This window comes from Heteronotia binoei, chromosome 15, assembly GCF_032191835.1.
Source record: "Heteronotia binoei isolate CCM8104 ecotype False Entrance Well chromosome 15, APGP_CSIRO_Hbin_v1, whole genome shotgun sequence".
In the NCBI taxonomy this organism is placed as follows: domain Eukaryota; kingdom Metazoa; phylum Chordata; class Lepidosauria; order Squamata; family Gekkonidae; genus Heteronotia; species Heteronotia binoei.
This window is the reverse complement of record NC_083237.1, coordinates 47223525-47234461: the sequence shown is the minus strand read 5'-3', so window position 1 is coordinate 47234461 and position 10937 is coordinate 47223525.

Sequence of the window (10937 nt, the reverse complement as noted above, 5' to 3'; positions counted from 1 at the left end):
TAGAGCAGGGTTTGGGGAGGAGAGGGACTTCAGTGGAGTGTCTAATGCCATACAGTTCACCTTCCAAAGCGGCCATTTTCTCCAGGTGAATTGATCTGTGTCACCTGGAGACAGGGACAGATTAACAAGTAGGCCAACTAGGCACTGGCCTATGGGCCCCCACACCTTTAGGGGCCCCGGGCCAGCTCCTCACAGTTTCCCCCTGCACGCAGCCCTCCTAGCTTGCGTGCGCAGCCAACAACTGAGCTGCTTTTTGCCGACTTGCCTGGTGCAGCAGCTGCTGGTGTCATTGCCAAGTTTGCCTCTCTCTGCCTTTCCTCCACAGCTTTGTCAAAGGGGCCTTTGAGAAGGTGCTTACAGGCTGCAGCAGGGCCATAGGCAGTGAGGTGGTGTGCTCCAACTCTGAGATAATTGGCAGAGAGGCCCCTGAGATTTTGACTGCCTAGGGGCTTCCACAGGGTTTAATCCGGCACTACCTGGAGATCAGTTTTGATAGCAGGAGATCTCCAGCCACCTGGAAGCTGGCAAACCTACTAGAAGAGATTGATGAGAAGACTGTGAGTTCATAGGAAAAGAGAGAGAGGAGAAACATGTCCTCCTTCTTTTGTGCGTTCATTGCTGAAGGTGCCCCCCTCCCATCTCTTCCCTTCTGGACTCCACTGGTTGCTAACTAGTGATTAGCAACCCCAGACAGCAAGTCACAGCACCACAGTGCTAGGAGACAACATCAATCTCGACCTCTTTGCCCTGTTTGTTGTCCCTCCGAGGCAGCAGTTGGCCTCTGTGAGAAACAGGGTGCTGAACTAGAGTTGCCAGCTCTGGGGTTGGGAGACCTGCGGGTGGAGTAGGGTTGCCAGATCGTACCTGGCTGCCAGCAGGGGGATTTCCCTCATGCATGCTTTGTGTGCACGGCACCGTAATGTCACCCAGAAGCGGAGATGGAATTCTAGCAAAAACCCTTTGCATATTAGGCCACACCCCTGATGTAGCCAATTCTCCAAGAGCTTACAGGGCTCTTTTTTTGTAAGCTCTTGGAAGATTGGCTACATCAGGGGCATGTGGCCTAATATGCAGAGGAGGTCCTGCTAGAATTCCACTCCTGCCCAGAAGTGACATAATCATGCCTGGCATGTCATATAGGGATGCTCTAGCATTTTAGTATAAAACTATGGTGCCATAGAGGGTGGGTTTTGTTAACTAAAATGTTAGAGCGTCCCCACGTGACATGCCAGGCACGATTACATCACTTCCGGGTGACGTCACCACCACAGGCATGTTGAGTGCTGACAGAGCTGTTTGGGGGTGGGGCTCCCCTGCCAGCCAATCCTGTGCCAGCAGTTTGGAGGCTCCAGAATCAGGGGGAAACCTCACCCCCAGTGGGAAGTTGGAAACCCTGGGGTGGAGCTTGGGGAGAGCAGAGTTCGGAGAGGGGAGAGACCTCAGCAGGGTATAATGCCATAGGGTCAGCCCCCCCAAAGCAGCCTTTTTCTCCAGTGGAACTGGTCTCTGGAGACTAATTGTAATTCCAGGAGATCTTCTGCCACCACCTGGGGGCTGGTGACCTTATGCTAGACAGAGTGGCTGTTGATCTGATCAGGCAGGACATGTCTTCAGTTCTCATGGAATTAGGTTTGCCAGCCTCTGGGTGGCAGAAATCAGCTTCCCCGGAGAAAAAGGCTGCTTTGAAGGGTGGACTCTATGGCATTGCACCATGCTGAGGTCTCTCCTCTCCCCAAACCCTGTCCTCTTTCAGATCCACCTCCAAAGTCGCAAGGTATTTTTCAACATAGACCTGGCAACCCTACATGGAATCTTCAGGTGTCACCGGGGTACTATTTATCATTGGGATCGTGCAGGGGTGGAATTCTGGCAGGAGCTCCTTTGCATATTAGGCCACACCCCCTGATGTAGCCAATCCTCCAAGAGCTTACAAGGCTCTTTTTTGTAAGCTCTTGGAGGATTGGCTGCATCAGGGGTGTGTGGCCTAATATGCAAAGGAGCTCCTGCTAGAATTCCACCCCCGGGATTATGTACATGAAGCAATCTAGATGCTGCAAAATTCTATAGCAATAACTGAAACCACTACAACTTGCAAAACTCAAGCGCAGCTCTTCTACTGTTGCTTTTACCCACTCCTAATATTTGTTTATTGATCCTTAAAATATTTATGAGCTCCCTGCTCGGGACACCTGCGGCAACTCATAATACAATCTTTAAAAACATGTAACAATAAAACAGATAAACACCCAGCACAAAACGATCATTTAATAGCAGCAGATAACACGGTTTCCTATTAAAACAGCCACAGATAATAAAATGGCATCTTGAGTCATATTGCTGAGTGGAAAAATGAACCATGTGAAAATTACTGGCCAAGGAATAAACACATAAATTGCGTTGAGGTCTTCTTAGAGTTACCATCTCCAGGTTGGAAAATGACTGGAGACTTGATGGTGGACCTCGGGAAGGGCATGGGATGGGGAGGGTGGGAGCTCAGCAAGGATTTAGTGCCATAGAATTAGAATTGCCAACTCTGGGTTGGGAAACACCTGGAGAGTTTGAGGTGGAGCCTGTGGAGGGACTTCAGCGGGTGTAATGCCATAGAGTCTGCCCTCCAAAGTAGCCGTTTTCTCCAGGGGAACTTACCTTCATAGAATCATAGATTTGGAAGGGATCTCCAGGGTCATCTAGTCCAACCCCCTGCACAATGCAGGAAATTCACAAATACCTTCCCCCTACAAAGGATTTTTTTTTTCTGGGGGAACATGGCAGAACAGAGTTTGTGGAAAAAAAATGTTTAAAAGTTCATGAGGGGCACCTGTATATTGTTCCTTCATTTCCTTCTTGAGGGTTCCAACACCTCTTTTTCCAGGGGTAGGGGGAAAGCCCTGCCCCTACACCCTCAATCGCACCAGCTTGGTGCTCAGCAGATGGCCAAACCCCGCCCCCCCCCAACAAATCTCCAGCGTCCCTGGCCAAACTGGCCTGGAGAAAAATTCCTTCCTGACCCCAAAGGGGCGATCAGTATTTTCTTAAATTCAGGGCTTTTTTTTTGTAGCAGGAGCTTTTTTGTGCATTAGACCATACCTCTCTGCTTCAGCCAACCCTCCAGGAGTTTACAGTAGGCCCTGTACTAAGAGCCCTGTAAGCTCTTGGAGGACTGGATACATCGGGGGGGGGGGGGGTGGCCTAATATGCAAAGGATTCCTGCTACAAAAAAAAGCCCTAGTTGTGTTTATCATTAATAATAATTTTTGCATGGAAGCCGGAGGGAAAAATGAAGAGCACATGTGGTCTGGAGTATCAGGTCCATAGGAATCCAGGCAGCTGTGATAAAAGGCTGTTCATGGCACCCCCAATGAGAGGAGGTGGTCTTCCAATGGCTGGGTCTGTTGGTTTCTTTTTGATGGGTTACATTTGTTTCCCATTCTAGATGTGAGTTTCTCTGACAGTCTGTGACCCAGGCATGAACCAGGCAGCGATCTGCTTCACTGAACAGCCTCTAGTACCCTGTGGGTTAATTTAGCAACATATCTATCTGCTAACACTGGTGTAGGGGGAGGGCCTGCTTTGTATTTTGGGCATTTGACTATAGCATGGTAGTGACTTCACACACTAAGCTCTGTGCAGGCCTGTAAAGCAGACGGCAAATTTGATTTTATTTGTTCAGTCCTCCAAATAAGACACCTTTGAGACCTCACTAAAAATACAGCTGGTGCCCTCTGGTGCCCAAAGGATAGAGGCACAAAGGTTGACATTTGCCATTGTGTTTGGAGGGGGGGGGGTGTTGGCAGATCTATTGGCTTGCTCACAGACAGCAGGAAGAATCCTGCATGCCCCCCTCCTTTGCTCTCTTCCTGTAAAGGTAGATTGGCATTTCTGGACTTGGCCTGGATACATTGAAGCATGTCTGATAGTGTCATGCCTCCTTAACAGATGGGAGGAAATTTGCTGACCTAAATATGGATGTCTTGCGGTAAAGGAAGGTGCAAAAGTGTGGGTGGATGAGGAGGGGGGGGGGGAGACTGCGGTTTCCACTGGGAGAGGTGTGAAGGGAAAGGAGATCAGCTATTTATACTGCAAATCTGGTCAATCCAGCTACAAATCTTTCTCACTACCTCAGTTAGAATTCCATCCCCTCCTAAGTGATAGCGTTGTATTTTATTGCTCTAGCATTGTTCCAGAACAAAGAGTTGCCAACTCCAGGTAGGGAAACACCTGGAGATTTGGGGGTAGAGTCTCAGAAGGGTGCAGTTTGGGAAGGGGAGAGATCTCGTTGGGTTACAATGCCAAAAAGTTCACCCTTACAAAGTGGCCATTTATTCAGGGAAATTGATCTTATTTTAACTTAACTTATGATGATCTGTCAAATTGTGTTGTTCATATTGATTTGGTTTTAACTGTTGTTTTATACCGTTTTTAGAATGTGGTTATTTGCCTGAGCCTGTTTTTGGGAAAGGGCGGAATACAAATTGCCTAAATAAATAAATAAATAAAATCTTTGTTGTCTGGAGAGCAATTGTAATTCCAGGAGAGCTCCAGGCCACTCCTGGAGGTTGGCAAGCATAAGTGAAAACATCCTTCCACTTTCCCACTTCCGATGTTGGGTGAGGGGGTGGGAATGCTGTGGTAGCTGAAGGAAAAACACTAGCATTTTGCATTTGTTAGTGCATGGTGAAGGATTAGACCAGGGGTGGCCAAACTGCAGCTCGGGAGCCACATGTGGCTCATTCACATATATTGTGTGGTTCTTGAAGTCCCCACTGCCCCATCAGCTGGCTTGGAGAAGGCCAAATTTGTCTCTTTAAATCACTTCTCCAAGCCAAGCCAGCTGGCATTTAAAGTTAAAGTTGCTTTCTTTCCTCTCCCTCCCCAATCTTCCTTCCTTCCTTCCTTCCTTCCTTCCTTCCTTCCTTCCTTCCTTCCTTCCTTCCTTCCTTCCTTCCTTCCTTCCTTCCTTCCTTCCTTCCTTCCTTCCTTCCTTCCTTCTCTCAAACATGTTTCTTCTATGTGGCTCCTGTATTAAGCAAGTTTGGCCACCCCTGAATTAGACTGTCCAGTTCTAGGTGGGGTTTAGAGATCTTCTGGAATTACAGAGATCAGTTTCCCTGGAGAAAATGGCAGCTTTGAAGGGAGGACTCTATGGCATTAGACCTTCTGAGGGCCTTCCCCTCCTCAAACCTGCCCTCCCAGGCTCCACCCCCAAATAGCCAGGAATTTCCCTACTCTGAGTTTGCAACCCTAGGAGGTAGCAGTGGCTTGATATGGGAAAGGAGGTTGAATCAGATCCCCCGACCATAAAAATGTCTACCTCAAAGCCTGAACTCATTAGATGTTAATCCCAGCATCTTTTCACTACTGCTACCCCAATCTGGAACACAGGACATTATGACAAGATTGCCTCTTGTCAGTTTGGTGTAGTGGTCAAGAGGGGTAGACTCTAATCTGGAGAAGTGGGTTTGATTCCCCACTTCTTAACATGCAGCTGCTGAGTGACCTTGGGTCAGCCACATTTCTCTCAGAGCTGTTCTTGAAACAGCAGTTCTCTCAGAGTTCTCTCAGCCCCACTTGCCTCACAGGGTGCCTGTTTTGAGGAGGGGAAGGGAAAGGAGATTAAGCCACTTTGAGCCTCTGAGGGCAGGGCAGGGTATAAATCCAATCTCATCCTCCCTCCTCCTCCTCTGAACACATGCAGAGTTCCTTTCCCTCACCCCCAAGGCACTGCAGTCCAAGAGGTAACGTGTACAAGATCCCCAGAGCCAAAATAGGGTTGCCAGGTCCCCCTTGACATGCAGTGGGGGATGGGGAGATAGGGTTGCCTGATCCAGGTTGAACTCCTGGAGATTTGGGGGTGGAGCCTGAGAAGAACGGCAGTGGGGTACAATGCCAGAGAATCCACCTCCAAAGCATCCATTTTCTCCATTGAGAACTGATCTCTGTAGTCTGGATATGAGCTGTAATTCCAGGGTATCCCCAGGTGCCATCTGGAGGCTGGCATCCCTAGAAAAGATATTAGCTAGGGGTTTTTTAATATTTAGGGCAGGCTCTAATGTTTTCGCAAGTAGCTGAAAGAGTATCTCTCATGGGTCGTGGGGGGTACACGGTTCTGAGCCATGATATGTGCATCAGGAGAAGTAACACAGAGCACGTCCCTCACAGGTTTATCTCTCAGATGTCCTTGCTTGCTGGGGATGTCCTAGATTTGAGCCAGATCTTTTCAACTTCCCCCTCCCCTGGCTCCCTGCATCGCTCATTATACTCGGAATGCCCTTGAAGCTTATCACGTTCTTTTTGTTCAGCTGGACCTACCTGCAACCTTGTCTAATTTTATCTTTCCTCCCCAAAAAACCTCCATCTTCTCAGTGTGAAAGCTCTTGAGCACAGCTTGGAATCTCTTGAGCTCTCGTCGTAATAAAATACAAGACTACAGTGCTCTAGGAAGACCCTGACAAAAGACAAGAGGCCATTGTAGTACTCCATTGTAGTACACAGCATAATTCCTTTCGCTGGGATATAGGCTTGATATTCTGGTAGTGGAAAGGCCGGTCAAGTGGCAGCTGACTTATGGTGATCTTGTATGGTTTTCAAGGCAAGAGATGTTCAGAGTAGAAGTCGTTTGATATCGCTCGCCTCTGTACAGGACCAGATCTACATGTTATTTGAGGAGGGGGGCAAAATTAAAAAAAAAAGATGCCCCCTTAAGGGCCCGTTCTATCTTATGGGCCCATAGAATAGAATGGACTCCATACCCAATTTGGCACCTGTAGTGTATCAGTAACAACATGCGCCCCGCGCGGAGGCAACTGGGCTGTCCCAGAAGCCTCCAGCGCAGGGCGCGGAATCACCCGCCAATCAACAGCTGCGGCGGGTAGTTCAACAGGTCAGGATTGGCCTGACCGACCCAGTAGGCTGTACCGGGAAGTGTATATAAGCGGGGCCCGGCCCGCGTGCTCTCTCTCTTGCAACGTGCTCCTAATAAACTATGTTGCCCTACTCTCGTCTCCGATCTGGCCCTGCCTCTGCGTTGCAGCCCTGGTTTTCCACAGTGGTGTCTAGGGTTACCAGGTCCCCCCCCCACAGCCACCAGTGGGGGATGTGTGGTAAGTATGCAAGATTCAGGTTGGGAAACTCCTGGGGATTTCAGGATAGAGCCTGGGCAGAACTGGAACCTCAGTGGGGTTCAATGCCGGGGAATCCACATTCCAAAGAAGGTTTTTTCTCCAAAGGAACTGATCTGTGTAATCTAGAGATAAGCTGTAATTCCAGGGGATCCTCAGGTCCCACCTGGAGCATGGCAACCTTAGTTGGTGTCCCATCCAAATAGTAACCCCAACTGACCCTGTTTATCTCCCAAGATCTTATGAGATCAGGCTAGCCTGGGATTTGGTCTATCAGGTAGACATCCATCCCCATAAAGGAAGGCTGTTTGATCTGTACAGGCGGGGCTTTTTTTTAGCAGGAACACAAAGGAATGCAGTTCCGGCTGGCTTAGTGTCAGGGGGTGTGGCCTAATATGCAAATGAGTTCCTGCTGGGCTTTTTCTACAAAAAAAGCCCTGTGTACTGTACAGGCAGTCTTAGAACAACTGTCGAGGGAATGTGTGAGCCCCCATCAGCCTCAAAGCCGTTTGTGCACAAGCACGGTCGCTTCGAGTATTTTCTAAGTGGCTGCCATGCTATGTATGATGAAGACAAGCACTGAAGAATATATCGCCGTCAAGATCATTTAACTTCAGCAATTAAGAATTTATAAAGTCATTTGCATCAATGAAATACATCCAAAAAATGTTAAATTGCCTAGAACGACTAAATCAATTTATATATTATTACAATGTATTCTATATATAATATTACAACAATATTGTGTAAATTGGTTTAGTTGTTCTAAGCAGTTTAACGTTTTCCAGATGAATTTCAATCGTGCAAATGACTTTATAAATCCTTAAGAAGTGTTGAAGTTAAATGGTCTTGATGGCTTATATATTCTTCAGTGTTTATGTTCACTACTGTATAGAATCCCTGTACTTTTCCCCATGCTGTGTGTGATAGCACAGACCCTTTCTTCAGTTGCCATCATAGGAATAGGAGATATGGTTGCCAACCTCCATGTGGTGGCTGGAGATCTCCTGGAATTACAGCTGGCATCCAAATGACAGACGTCAGTCCCCTTGAGAAAATGGTTGATTTGGAAGTTGGTCTCTATGGCATCATGTCCTGCTGAGGTCCCTCCCCAGGTGCTAACATTTTTTTTTAAATTGCCATGTATTTAAACCAGGAGTGTCAAACATGCAGTTCAGCGGCTGAATCAGGCCCACGGAGGGCACCTATCAGGCCCTCGAGCAACTGGCTGTCATCTGCTTCCTTTTCCCTCTCTCTTGCTTCTTTCTGCATAACAGCTTCCTTTGCAAGGCTTGCTCAATTGCACAGAAGCTACGGAACAAAACCTCTATTTTCTCCATTGGCTGAGGCTCCTCCCTTGGGGAGGAATAGCTTGCTTTGCCAGGCTCTCTTAATCGCACAGCATAGCTACTGACCCAAGCCTCTCTTCCTTCTATTGACTGAGGCTCCTTCCCCCAACCCAAAGTCCCTGGGGAAGGAAGGAAAGAGCCAGAGCTCCCTTTGCCTAGTTCCCTGGATCCCACAGGAGAAATACAAAGAAAGCAACTTTAAGACCAATGAGTGCTAACATTTTAAGTTTTTTTTTAAATATATGTCTGTGTTCTTTATAAAATTTATATCTCTGCTATCTAATCTTAAATAGGTACACATATGGCCCGGCTGAACAAGGTCTTTTTTATGTCAGATCCAGCCCTCATAACGAATGAGTTTGACACCCTTGATTTAAACTATCCCACAACCATCTTAAATGTACAGGGACTACATATGAGTCATCATGTAAGGGATTCAGAAGGAGCCAAAGTTGTCTCAGTACTCATATAACCCTGATAGTGCAGTGACCTTGAACGTCTAGGTGAGGGCATTTCCCAGTTTATTTGGAGTTATATACATTTGCCAGTTCTGCACTGGGAAGTTCCTGGAGATCTGGGGGAGGAGGGTTCTTTTCCTGTTCCAACAGTAAGGAATTCCTTTCTGTCTGAAACATCTAAAACCATCATCCTCAAAACCAGGGCTTTTTAAAAATAGCAGGAACTCCTTTGCATATTAGACCACACACCCCTGATGTAGCCAATGCTTGGGTTCAATGCAAACTTGGAGGGTGTTTTGAGAGGCATTGGATGCTATGCTGAAAATTTGGTGCCTCTACCTAAAAAAAACAGCTCCCCCCCAATGTCCCAGATACCCATGGATCAATTCTCCACTATACCCTATGGGAATCGGTCTCCATAGGGAATAATGGAATGCCCAGCAGCCATTTCCCTCTCCCTGCTTGCTGATGACCCTGAAGTGGAGGGAGGGCCTCCAAACCAGGGCACCCCCTGCCCCCACCTGCGAATCAGCAACCCTAGGAGAAAGTGGTTAAAGGGCAAAAAAAAAAAAAATGCCTTTCACCCAATTTCTCCACTTCATGCATAATTTTATGGAGACGTTGATTGTGCAAATGACTTAAAAGGAGGAGTAGATTGATTCATGGGAGAGATTTGATGGCTGTTAATAATGATGACTAAATGAAAACTCCAGCCAATTTCCCACTAGCCTTACGCCGCTCTCACGCTCCTCTTCTCTGTGGGGCTTCTGTTGGATTTATTATTTATTTAGAATTTATATCCCGCCCTTCCCACAAGTGGCTCAGGGCGGCTTCCAACAGTAAATAAAAATTAAACAATATTTAAATATGAAAGAATTAAACATTTAAAACAGATAAAACCTTAAAAATCAATATCCTCCCCAGAGCTGCAACTAGCTTCGTCTTTTTCGCCTGGCAAATAGAAACTGGTTTTTAGAGGAACTTATTCGCTGCACGGAAGAGGTGGAGCAAGTTGCAGCCTCGGGGCAGCTTGTGCGAAATCCGACGGAATCCCTGCAGAGAAGAGGAGAGTGGGAGCGAGGTAAGGCTAGTGGGGAATCGGCCTGAATGTTCAGAGGCAGTAGACCTCTAAATTAGGGTTGCTAACCTCCAGATTATAACTGATCTCCAGGCGGTAGAGCTCAGTTCACCTGGAGAAAATGGAAATAACAGAAAAAACCACCGGAAGCAATGAAATTTACACGGAAACGTGTATAAATATGTTTTAGTGTAAGCTTAAATGAAACTTAAACAAAACAAAACTAAGGAACCCTGAGCTTTCATCATATGAATTTTCCCACACAGTCTTTCAGTAGCCCTGCAAATCGGCTTCTTTCGGGTAGACTCAGTTGTGGGTGAACGCTTTTTTCCTCAGTGCCCAAGAAATATCCACTCTCAATAACATCTGTATAATAAATTCTGTGTCAAACACTGTGTCAAAAATAATAATATATGAGCACTGCAGTGTTTGACACAGAATTTATTATACAGATGTTATTAAGAATGGATACACTGAGCATTTAATACTACGCACGGTGATTTTTGCTGTAACAGTTATAACCTCCAGGTGGTGGCTGGAGAGCATCTGGAGAAAATGGCCACTTTGGAAGATTGTGGCATTATAACCCATTGAAATCCCTCCCTTCCCCAAACCCTACTCTCCTCAGGTCCCACCCTCAAAGCCTTCAGGTATTTCCCAACCTGGATCTAGCAATGCCGTTAAGGTGTCACAATACTCGGGATGTCTTTATGGCAAAGAACTTCCATTCTGGATTTTTACTTCCCATATGACAATGTCATACAGATGTCATACCGATAAGCTGGCATTTGTATTTGGCTTCTGTTACCTCATTGATATAGTCCTCAATGACATGTTCTATCCAAGCAGGCTTGTTCAGTGGTCCAGAGAGGCCTGCAGACGTCATAAAAATTAAGAAATGACAATGCATGACATTCCTTCTCCTAATTCTCAA